Source organism: Rhinolophus sinicus, chromosome 12 (genome assembly GCF_057876585.1).
Source record: "Rhinolophus sinicus isolate RSI-liver-muscle chromosome 12, RSI-T2T, whole genome shotgun sequence".
NCBI lineage: Eukaryota > Metazoa > Chordata > Mammalia > Chiroptera > Rhinolophidae > Rhinolophus > Rhinolophus sinicus.
Window position 1 is genome coordinate 9369316 of NC_142512.1, and position 13508 is coordinate 9382823.

Below are 13508 nucleotides of genomic sequence, written 5' to 3' on the forward strand. Positions count from 1 at the left end.
TAAAATTACGATCCCTTATCCAGTTTCCAGATTTAAGTTAGATCACAAACCCAGAATCATTCATTAAAGTGGATACCAGCCTTCTGAGGAAGAAATCTACAACCTCACCACAAGCATATTCAATAAACATTCTCCAATATTTCTCCCAAATAAACTGAAACTATTCAACAGGGTACCTTACACTGGGGAAAGGAGAATACCTCGATTTTAAAAGGACAGTTGGATAAGTTTTAACTGACACTGACATTTGGGAAACTTCAGTGCCAATGTGTTCCTCCAGTTAAAGTATATTCCAGCACATATGAAAGCAGGTATAAATGGAATCCTGCAATGATTCCACAAGGTTTTCTAATCCCCAGGTGCATAATTGGAATGAATACGCACACGGGGTTGCCAAAAAACTGTATACACATGACTTGTATTCATCTTTTGCTATCAGTATATATTGAGTATTACAATTTTAATACAGTTTTTCCTTTCTTAAAATGTGTATACATGTTTTTTGGCACCCTCTGTATTTAGCAACTAACAGAACTCTTGCATTGGTTCTCTGAGTTATATAATAAGAGTCATTATGATAAGAGAACTAGTAAAAGTCCTAGAAAGTACGCATCACCCAGCACCCCAGCCAAGATTTTAAATTAGAGGAATACGGCATTTTAGAAGGAATTGAAGAGATCACTACGAACATCAAAGACATTGAAAGAGGCAGGGCTAGTGGTTTCATCCCACTCGCTTTTAATTAAACTGTCTGGTTCTAGCAAATACCAGATGAATCATGGTGAATGAAAGTGGACTGCTATAAACCTAAAATCAGCCCCAGTTTCAGCTGCTATGCCAGATGAGAGATCTTTATGAAACAGAGCAACACCGCTTCTGGCATTTGGTATGTGGTTATCAAGCTGGTGAATGTGTTCTTTTCAATATCCATCAGTAGAAAAGAAATTTGCTTTTAAGTCAGAAAGACAGCAGTACATGTTCACTCTCTTGTCCAGGGCTATGTTTATTATCTTGCCATAGTATAACTTCAGGGAACTTGACTATCTTGACATTCTAAAGAACAGCACATTGACCTACCGTATTGATATTACGCTAATCAGATATGATGAGCAGGAACTGAAAAGTACCCTGGACCCTTGTAGAAATCTAATCCTTGGAGACATGCAGATATATTCTTTATAAGGTAAAGGACAAGTTACTGGAACATGAATCCTCTACCACTGAGAAAGTGAAAGAGAATGGAACAAAATGGAGTTGGTGTAGTAGGTTGGGGCCAAATCATATAAAGAATTATAAACCATGGTGAGGAGTTTAGAATGTACTCTAAATACTTTGGAAAGTTTGAAACAAGAAGGAAATACCATATTTTGCTGGGTAGAATGCACACTTTTTTGCCCAAATTTGTGAAGGAAAAATAAGGATGAACATTAACAGGGGCAGTACTAATTCCGTATATATATATAAATGTTTCTAATTCTTTTATTTATGCTTATGAGTTAAAAGTGTAACTCTAGAAAGCAATATGATATCTGTATGCAAAATAATATCCTGGAATACAATAATCGGTTTTTTCGAACTTACAATGAAACTTGCAATGGCAAAGAGTTCTTGGCCTTCTATGATCTGTAAATATCACAAATTTGTTACCAGTACATGAAATTTCTTGTACCTTGTATCTATTCTGATGTTTTGTAATTATTTGTTACGTAAAATTTTTTCTACCATAATATGTTAAAAAATAAGTGCTAGAATTCCTTTATAATACAAAAAAACCCCACAAGTACCTAAATGTAAACAAATAAAAATTTGAATTAAAAATTGAAACGAAATTTTTTTTTTTTCCCTGAAAGTTTGGGCCGAAAACGTGGTCGCACATTATACATGGCAAAATACGGTAGGTTCTGATTTATTTCATAAGCTCACTTGGCTGAATGGATTGTAAGAGGGAATGAGTGGAAGGATGAAGATGAATTAGGAGGCTATTGCTGCCATCTAGGTGAAATAATGGTGCCTTAGACGAGGGTAGCAACAGAAGACCAATATTATTGGTCATGCCTTTGCCATGGCTTTAACATGTTAACATTAAATATCTGTTATTTAGTAAATAACATTAAATATGAAATATTTCAGTACATTTTAGGCTTTGTTCAAAGTTAAACTAGTACTGCTCGACGGGAAGAAATTCTCATTTACCAGATATTATTTTGGCTTCTGAATTCTCGGATAACACTCTCCTCTGGGCTCAAGGACACCTGCTTTGATTCAGAGTTAAACATCTTAGTCCTGAGGTTGGAGTGTGAGGATGTGGGGTATTAGAATGGCTTACTATGGGTTATGTCTTCCTTCCGATATGAACTTTATAGCCCAGAAAGAAGATGAGCATAAGTCTTAAAATCCTTAACATATTGGGGGTTGATACCTTTAAGGCACTTTGAAGAGGGGTCCATTTATGCATCAGCAGCATGGATCAGTGTGTCAAACCTTGTTAGATCTTAGAAAAAAAAAGGTATTTTACAACCCATTCTCTACCTAAAACTCATGACAGTGATAAGACTGTCTGTGGGCCATGCCCTGCTGAGCTAGGGTGCTAAGCTGATGGTTTCCCCCAAGGAATTTAACCAATTATCAGATGAGCTCCAAACAGCAGGATATTTTTCCATTGTAGTCCAGATCCATGACCAAAATTTGCTCTCCTACAGTCCTGTCAGAAAAAGTGTTTATTTCCCACTGATTAGTTAACAACTAACTCTCTTAGCAGCATGCTATCGTTTTAATAATTAACTATTATACTTTGTTAGATTATTTCCACTTATCTCAGTACATTTAATACTCTTCTTATTTCCTTCTGTCCTGCTCTTTTCAAACAGCACATTTAGTACTCCATCACCAACAAGGATAAATAATCATAAACAAAGCTTTCTAATGAGAGTTCTATACACAAATAGAATCCGATTCTCAGAAATCAAGGAATATAAAGGTTTCACAGACGCCAGCAAAAATTCTTTTAGACCGAAGTAGAGCTACAAGGTGCGGGTTGGGACTAAGGGCGGTCACCAGAAGGAGGTTTTCAAGCAAGAGAGAAGGCTCCCACTGAGGCAGGGAGCACTTCAGCAGCACTGGGGATCTTGAATGCTCTTGGGGGCCAAAGGATGTTTTAGAATCCCTGAAAGTCCTGCCAGAGCGCTGTCCCAGCTCTCTTCACGTTGCCACAACAAACAAAGGAAAGAAACTTTGTCACTGAGGTGATATCCCACAGCTGGCTCCAGCTGTAGTTTCTATCCTGACTCTCCCCACACAGATGAAAGTCTAATCTGGAAAAGTAAAGCTGGCAGGAATCTGCATTTCCCTACTATCTTTGTCTGGACTTTTGGTATTTGAAAAGAGACTCATGCAAGTTTCCAAAAGAATCCCTCGAATGTCTGAATGCAAGACGAACATTAACCTCCCACTTGTGAAATGAGTAAAAAGAGGAAAATCCCAAGAGCACGACGAGACTTGGTGGTTCAAAAGAGGCGACTTCCTAAAAGCACTAATTCCCACCCAGCACAATATCATATTCCTTCCCAACACAAAGCTCCAAGCAGCCACCTCCCAGCCAAGACTATTGGCCATTTCAAGACTAGCACAAACCTAACCAGAGGAAACTCACCCAGGGCTAGATCGAAGATCCCATCTTTGGATCCAAGGGACTTATTTCACAAATGTGTTTAGGTGTGTCTTGGAAGCAGAACCTAAGTGGAAATTCCTCTGAGTTTTAGCTGACAATAAGCTCAAAATGTTTCAACCCCCCGCTGAGCTCATTTTTAAACAGTTAATGCAAGCCTTTGCTGGACATGTAGAAGTAAAATTGAGACAACAGTCTCACTCTTTATTGGCCTCATCGTTATTAAGTATCACCTCTCAGACTGAATCTAGACAAACGGGAGCCCAAGGAAGGAAGTGTGACCCAGAAGGAGAAAAGAGAATGGATGTTTGAAGGAAGCATGATGTCAAGACACTGTGGAACTCACTGTCTTGGTTAGCCTGGAGAGAACATGAAACCCATCTTTAACAACGTAAAGGGTAGCCATGTGGAAGGAAGAGAGTACTTATTGTGTATAGCACAATGCATAGAACTAGGTCAAAGTAATGAGATATATCCATCCATGTAAGAAAGGATTGCCTATTGGAGCTATTCACGATAAACTAGGGGATGGAATTTGAATGTTTCCTATTACTGGAAAGATTTAAGAATAGACTGGATGAGTATTTGCTCAAACATTGTTTGGAATTGAACTTAATGGCCATTGAGGCTGTTCTATTTCTATGACTGTATGAGTCTTGCCCATAAGACCCTAAAGGGCAAATATTATATTACATGTTTTTATATTCGAAACAGACTTCTGCAGTTTAAGCATATAACACAGTGGGTTGATATTTATGGCTAGATTGTTTTTTTTCTTCAATCCTGGGGGGCACTGAAGTTTTGCCAAATTCTAAATAACTGTTTTCAAAGAAAAAGAGAAACTCCTAAAAGATATATGAAAAGAGGGTTATATTATTTGTCAATCAAATCAGCAAAACCTTGACTAAACATTAGACTACATCATAACCTTAAAAGATAAACAATATGATGGCACAGAAAAGCAAAACAAAACAAAACTCTTTGTGTTGAATTTTACTATGTAAGAGAAGCTAAAAATCATTATCTTACAGTTTCATAGTTTCCCTGTACTTAAATTATAAATAAATGTATAGGATTTATTCTCATGAAACAAATAACTTTATTAAAGGGCCTGACTGAACAAAAAAATATAATTTCTATGTTTTCAATATTTTTAAAGCAAGGTATGTCCCTTTGCTTATAATAATTCACCATAAATTTAAACTACAATCTCCAATCTAAGAAGTAGTGACTTGACTCAGTTCCCTGAGCTCCTGGTTTGTTATTACAGAATTACTTATGGAGATTAGCCTGATGGAAATAATTATCATTAAGAATTGTATATATTTAAAAAGAAAGCCAAATCTTTAACATTTTCTTTTTCTAGGAAAACCCAAAAAGAATAACTTACCTCTGTACCAAAAGAAAAGAAAAGAAAAAGTAGACTTGGTAGGAATAACCATTCAAGTGTTCTTATTATGCTTTATTCTCACTCTGTAAAAGAGAAGAAAGTGAAAGTGATATGGCAGAGTCACAACCAGAGACACACAGGCTGAATTTGCTTCATTATACAGTTTTTAAAACACTTCTAATATTTTCAGACATTTGAATTTATTGCCAAGATCAGAAAATCAGGCGATTTCACACTTTAAAATCTGTATTTCCCCTTCACTTGAAAAATCATAAGGTCTGGCTACACTGAGACCCAGCTGTGAACATTAGGTCAGTTCTAGATGTCAGGGGCTACTTCTTTATCCCACTCCTTGGGTTCCAGGAACCCAAAAGATTTTTCAGCCCTAGTTAGAGAGTCACTTTTCTGGGCCATTACCCATCAGTTAGCAAAGCCAAGGTCTTGCAAAGGTCTGATCCCTATGCAGTTACTGTGGTTTGCTAAAATTCTAGTGTTAGCTTTGTAAAAACCTTACCAAACTGGAATAAGAAAGAAACACTAATTTAAGATGGACAGATGATTAAGCCCAACTATGGGTGTAGGCCTTTGAAAGAGAAAGAAAAAATAAATCATACCTCCACCTCACTCTTGAGCAGTGCTTTAAAGTTTCCAAGATGCTGTCATTTTATATCATGTAATATTACTTGGCTTCATGGTAAAACAAACAAAAAATATGTACACGTTACAGTAGTTCCCTCATATCCAAGGGGGATACGTTCTAAGACCCCAGTGGATGCCTGAAACCATGGATAGTACCGAATGCTATATATACTGTTTTTTTCCTATACATATATAACTATGATAAAGTTTAATTTGTAAATTAGACAATTTCATAGATAGAAGATTTGTTCTTACTGTAGATCTTAGCAAACTCAGCGTGTATATTTTTTCTTTTCTTATTAAGGCAAGAACTTTCACCCTTTCACCTACAGGAAGCACTTTAGAGCTTCTCTTCGGCATATCTGAATTGCCAGCATCACCTTCTTGTGCTTTGGTGACATTATTACATAAAATAAGGATGACTTGAACGTGAGCTTTGTGATACTTCAATAGTCGATCTGATTACTGAGATGGCTACTAAGTGACTAATGGGCCAGGGGCACATACAGCGTGGAGATGCTGCACAAAATGATGATCCATTTCCCAGGCAGGACGGAGCGGAACTGCTTGAGATTTCATCATGCTACCCAGAGCAGCTGCAATTTAAAACTCATGAATTGTTTATTTCTGGAAATACCCAATTAATATTTTCGAACTGAGGTTGGCTTTAGATAACTAAAACCATCGAAAGCAAAACTACAGATAAGGGAGCTACTGTATTTATTTCAATAAAATCTTTGATGCCTCTCAGAGACTACTCAATAATATGCTAGAAGGACCAAAGCTGACCTCCTTACCTCTAAATTGATCCTGAGTGGAGGAAAGGAGTGGGCAGGACAAGGGGCTTCTCCTCAGATATTGCTGGATACAATCCCAAAAAGACTTGAGCATTTTCATGGGGTTATATCTTCAAGAAGTGTGTCCTTTCCTTCCACGTCCCACCCTTTTTGGGGCAAGTGATCAGTAATCCGCTCCAGAATTCGTGTTATTGCTAAAAAGAGACTCTTTTCCAGAGAAGAAGAGACATTTGGGGGAATAATTTCCATCATGCAGGTAAGTACAGACAGAGACCAGTTGCATTTCGGCTTCATTGATCAGCTTACACAGACTGCTCTCAGCTCTGAGGCCTCTGTCCAAGTATGGCCACTGATTGGGCAGGGTCTGGTGGGTACAGGAAATGGGGTGGGGAGGATGTGTAGTGTGAGGCCACCCTCCTGCCTACAAAATATCAACTCTGGTCACAAGGGAACGCTACTTCTTTTTTGTTTTTGTGGAGTTCTTTTTGCAAATAAGTTTAATTAGCAGAAATTATTAGTAATTGTTGGATTCTAGTTGGGATATCATGCTTCAGAAGATCACAGAATCCCTCAGGGCCACCCTTGGACACTGGGGGGTGTTACTTGTCACAAGGCGCCTTGTGCTGGCCTCTGTCATGTGTTCTAATTACAGGTCTCTTGTGAAGAAGAAAGAACATGGGCTCTGCTGTCAGGTCACTCTTTGTTCAGATTTGAACTGGGCCACTTAACTTTCTGTATGACCTTAAATAGAACACCCATGACCCCACACCATAGACTTTCCTCATCAGTGACATAAAGGATGCAATACACCCATCCTAGTAGGTTTTATTGTGAGTGTTAAATAAAACAATGCTTGGTTCAGTGTTGTCCTTTGAATGTTTGGTGCAGGCCACTCTTGGCATTCACCCATGAATCCCTCCACCACCTGATTTCTTATTTATTCTACTCTTTTGGTGAACACACCATTCAGCCTTAGACCAAAAGCCTGTCTTTCTATGTATTGTTCTGTAGTCTGTTTTCTTTTAAAAATTACTTGGACTGTGGAAGCTGTCCTACCAATAAGCTACTTAGTTCACACCTTGCCTAGGATTAGCTTGGGAGGTGTGATGTAGATGGAGTGTCTAGATGAGGAAGAGACCATATTAGAGTAAGTGAGGGTACCATTTTTGTCAACTTTTCTATTTTGTTTGGGATAGACCTAAGCCCAGGTGGACAAGTGATTGGCTTTCCTGGATTTTTTTCTTAAGCTATTTTTCTAAAGCTATTTTTGTTTTCAACAGTGGAAGCCACTGTGTTTATCTTACAGTCTGTTATAAAGATAAAAAAAATGGTAAATGTGAACATAATGTGAATTACTAAAGAATTATTTAATGGTTTTATCTCCTAGAGAAATCTAGGATTTCATTCCCACATTGTGGTGTTTTAAATTCTAATCAAAATCGAGTTCCCCTGACTAAAGAGACAATAGATCTAATCTAGCTGCTATTTCCTTCTCTCAGTCTGGGCTACACTTGAGAACCAGTTTCCTTAAGTCTCCAAGTTCACCCCCACCTTCTAAAGAAGTGATTCGTCTTTCACTCCCACAATGTCTTCTGCCTTACCAGGGAATGGATCCCTTTTTGATCTATTGCTCTAGGTGACCCAGAAGCATTTTCCATTCCACATTGTGCCAAAATATCTCTAGCTGGCCCGCCATTAATCAACTGATAATTACCTCCCAATATTGGTCATAACCATCCATTTAATATAGTTCCTTCTATTCTAAAATTAACATTTTCTTATAAGACTTCCGAACTTGAATTTAAAGTATGTGTAATCTGAGATTATATTGAATGGGATTTGTTTCCCCATCCTGTGGGGCTTCTTATAATTGATGGGGGATTAGAACTGAGTAAATGTTATAGGTTATCAGGAGATAGTAAGGTGCACTGTGGGAGCAGGGAGAGCTGGCTGACAGTGCAGAAATATCTTAACTCTGTTATTTTCCCTGACATTTCTATATTTCGATTTAAAGATTTCATCTTTTAGCTCCATACATTTAGAAGCTTGATTATTGTATCTAATGTGATGCATGTTTTTTTTAAAAAAAATGAATTTAGAAACGTAAGAAAAATTCCCATTCAGTGTATATTATTTGAAATCATGTCATAATTATTTCATGTTAAGCAATTTATGCTTATAAAAATGGACCCATTGATCACATTCTTTGAAAGCAACATGCACAAATCACAAAGCCCTCAAACCATCACTACATTGAGTCCGAGTCCCCATCAATGTAACATTACAGAAGCATCACAGTTTGTGTTTTGTTTTGGTTTTGTTTTGTTTTATAGAGAATCATGGCATGAAATATTCTTTATCTGCTGCATAACAAGGTTTCCACAATGTTCTGTCTTGTGAGGGCACTAGCAGCTCTCATCTTTCTCCATAAATACCTCTTGTATTTTCAAACATAATGGCACATCTGTGGAAGAAGGGTGGGAAGGTAAAGAAAGAAAGGTTTGAGACTTAATGGTGGGATCTTCCACACAGAGTCCTTAGTGTAAGAATTCACAGGCGAGTATCTGGTGTCGAGCATAGCTACCTACCAACACTGGTTGTTCACAGTGTTACAATAGAGATAAATAAATTACATTTTATTTTAAGCCACTCAATTGAGTTAGATCTACTTTTTATAGAAGTCTGGTCCTGTCTTAACAAATACACCCTCTCAGGTCAATGTCTATCTAAAGGTGTGTGACAGGTATCAGTTTGGAGACTTTTAGTACTCCCTTAATATCTCTTACTTTCAAACACCTGTGGGCATTATACTTTTCTGCTTCTTTCAGTAAATCAGGGTCAGGAAACATTCTGGCCAACAAAACGTGAACGTATCACTTTCAGCCTAAAATATTCATTTGCCAATGTGAGACCCTCCAGCTCTCTCTATCCCTACTGTGAAAACCAAGAAGGCTCTATGTTTCAGATTATCAACTGCAAGATGGTTGAGCCTCTGTCAACTCCCAAGGACTGTGGAGCAGAACCACCCACTACCCATAATAGACATTCGACAAAAGTGAGAATTAAACTTTTGTTGTATGAAGCCACTCGAGTTTGGGGATTTCTGTTGCTGTAGCATATTATTAGCCTATATTGATTAATATAGATGCTCAAGACTTCAACTATTTAGATAGTTGGATATAATCAAGTACAATGTTGCATAATTTTTTTTCAATTAAAAAATACACTAAAAATCAACTACCAGATAAAGATGGTAGATTAAACACATGTATGTGCTTTCCTTCCAGATATACATTCACAAAGATATAGCAGAGGGGATAATAGCAACAAAATTTTGGAATCTGAGAAGCAGATGAATAAATAATAAGGGGCTTATTATTTCAGGAGCCTGAATCTAAGCCAGCAGTAGAGAAAACTGAGATTATGCCACAGAACCCTCAAAAGTCTCAGTGAATGTGGATTCCAGCTGCCTCCAGAACTGGAGGGAAAGGGAGATAAGGAGGCAAATATAAGAAGGCTTAGTTTATAGCATTTTAAAAATTAGTTTCTATTCAACGTGACTGAGAAATGCCCTTCCCTTCTCTGGTGGAAGACTGGGTTGTGTTCTGGAGATAGTAAACCAGAATCTTTGGGCAATGGAATATAAATGAAACTTTTGGATGACAGAGAGATGTGTTAAATCAGCACCTACCCAGAAAATTCTGAGATGGCCAACTTCTTCATCACTTTTCTCCCAGAGTATTTGTGACCTGGGGCTCAAAACTTGGAAGTGTTGGGCCGGCCCGGTGGCTCAGGCGGTTAGAACTCCATGCTCCTAACTCTGAAGGCTGCTGGTTCGATTCCCACATGGGCCAGTGGGCTCTCAACCACAAGGTTGTCAGTTCGATTCCTCGACTCCCTCAAGGGATGGTGGGCAGCACCCCTGCAACTAAAATTGAAAACGGCACCTTGAGCTGAACTGCCGCTGAGCTGCCACTGAGCTCCCAGATGGCTCAGTTAGTTAGAGCGCATCCTCTCAACCACAAAGTTACTGGTTCAACTCCCACAAGGGATGGTGGGCTGTGCCCCCTGCAACTAGTAACGGCAACTGGACCTGGAGCTGAGCTGCACCCTCCACAACTAAGATTGAAAGGACAACAACTTGACTTGGAAAAAAGCCCTGGAAGTATACACTGTTCCCCAATAAAGTCCTGTTCCCCTTCCCCAATAAAATCTTAAAAAAAAAAAAACTAAAAAAAACTTGGAAGTGTCTTTACTAAAGACCTTGACTAGTTCAAGAGAAAAGACATTGGAGTTTTTCCAATAAAATAGGCCAGTCAACTCAGAGCTTCTAATCAACTTGTAGGCTTCCTACTCAAATGTGAGCAGATGAATGTTACCAGACATAAGACTAGGATAAATAATAGCATCTAAAACAGACAGATGGACAAAAGTAACTTGGAGAAACAGAGACTATGCAGGAAAAAATAAATCTTCAAAAACTATCATAATATCTTCAGATAGATAACAGAATATATTGCAATCATAAAAAATGCTATAAAATGAATAGTCAGAAAAAAGAAACAAGTTCTAGGAAATTAAAAATAAAATTTTAAAATCAATAGAAAAAATAGGAAGATAAAACCGATATATTCTCCTAGAAAACATACTAAGAAGACAAAGTGATAGGAATTTAAAAACAATAAGAAATTAAGAAAAATAGTCCAAGAGTTCCAATAAAAATATAATGAGAATTCAAGAAAGAAAGAACAGATAAACAAGAAGGGAGGAAATTATCAACAAAATAATTCAAGAACATTTGGCAGAACGAAGGACATGAGTTTCAAGATTCAAAGGATCTATCATTTGAGGGCCCAGGAGAGTAAATGAACAGACACACATGTCAAGGCTTTTCACTGTACAGTTTCAGAAGACTGGGAACAAAGAGGAAATCCTATAGTGTCCCAGAGAGAAAAAATATATGTAAAACAAGTTTTATACAGAAGATCAGGAATCACAGTAGCTTCAGATTTCTTAATAGCAAATATTAAGAACCAGGAGAAAAGCAAGCAATATTTTCTAATCCCATTTCTCTTCTTAAAATTATATACCTAGCCAAATTATCAATCAAGTGTTAGGCAAAAATATAAACAGTTACAGAAATTGAAGGTGTCAAAAATTTACCTCTTATGCATCCCTCCAAGGAAAGCTATTGAAAGACATGTTCTGCCAAAAAAAGGGAGTAAACCCAGAAAGAAGACTTGAAATCCAAGAAAGAAGGTATCCAACACAAAAGAGAAGTAAAGATAAATCCCCAGGATGGTGAAGAAGATCAGAGGACCTAGGATAACCGTCACAGAGAATAAACATTCCACACTGCATTAAATTAGATAAATTTCTTCAAAAAGATGAGACTATTAAAATACCTAATGTAAATGACTTTAATGGGAATAGATTTAGATAATTGCTGTAGAGTTTTGGTTAAATTGGTGATAAATATATAGAAAACGAAGCAAACAAATGAAGAAAAGGATAATTATTAGTTCCAGGAAATGTAAAAAGTTGTGCAGGAAAGGAAACATTATCAGAATTTACTAGATTCAGCTCTCGGTGGTGTTCACATGATTATAACAATTTAAGCAATAAATAGTTCCTGAAGCTAAAATTGCAGTATAATTACTTTGAAAGATTGAAGGGGAGAGAAGGGTGTGTTTCTTTTGAGGGTGCTAAAGGGGTGAAAAAAAATCAACCAAAGTTAAAGGCTCATTTTTTTTAGTGGAAGTCAATAGATAATACATAAAGCTGAAAATTCAAAAAGCAATAAAATGAACACTTTTTTCAGAGATATGCATGGAAATGTCACAGGAATCAGCTAAAAGGTTGACAGTGACTCTTTGGGGAAGGGAAAATAGACTAGAAGGGGATTGATAATTTGCATAACAAATCTTGTAAAATCTATTCTAATAGTAGGCTCTTTAAATATCATGCCTATTTATCTCTAATAAAACACCTGAAACTCCCTAAAAAAAGGAGAAAGGTAAAGAACAACAACAAATATAGCAAAGAATAAAATTTAAATATGAAAACATATTTTTATAAATATGTTTTCATATTTAAAATTTTGTTTTATTGTATTTTCAAAAATTCAGATAAACAAAAAGACAATAAAATTAATAAAAATCTTAAATTTTGTCTTGTGAGCACATGAACATATTGAAATATTTTTAAATAAAAGTGAAACAGTGCTATTTCCATGAAAAAGTTAAGAGACATGGCAAATGTAATGAGTAACTCAAAAAATATTAAGTAGAATTCCCTAAGAGAAAAGGAAGGTGTTAAAGGAGGACAAAAATCATAATACTGTAAAAGAAAATTTACCTGTTCTACAAAAGATGAACCACTGTAATATATCATGATACACTTAATGCCAATAATGAAATTGCTGAATTTCAAAAACAGAAAATCTTACATGTTTCCAGAGGTGGAAAAAGGTTAATTATAAAGCAACAGTAATATTTTTCCAATATTTGCTATTATTACATTCTAGGAGATGCTCCACTATTCATTTTTAGCCTAATCTATTGTAGTATTCAGCCCTTTTCAGTTTTTTCCTTTAAAAAAATTAATTCTAATTCTTAGAATTTCTCAAACCCTTTCATATTCATTATTTAATTCATTTTCAAAGAAGGTTATCTGTCTATCTACCTATCTATCTATCATCTATCCATCTATCTTTCAAATGTTTTTGATGATTGCAGTTGAGATGTTAAGTTATTCTCTGTTACCTTTGTTCATCTCTTAGGGACCATCTGTTCCATCTGTTCTACCTGCTCCTATAGATGCTTCTCTGTAATGGTTTGCTTGTCCGTTTATAATTATGATTGAAGGACTAGAGTGATTGCTGCTGGTCACTCCCCTGGCTTTCCTCAGCAACTGTAGAGGGTACCACTCTTACCTCAGTCTTCTACCCTCATGGGAGCATGTTCCAGTCCTCTTTGGGTGGGTGGATGGGGATGTTCCTGCAAATTGACCTCTTTTC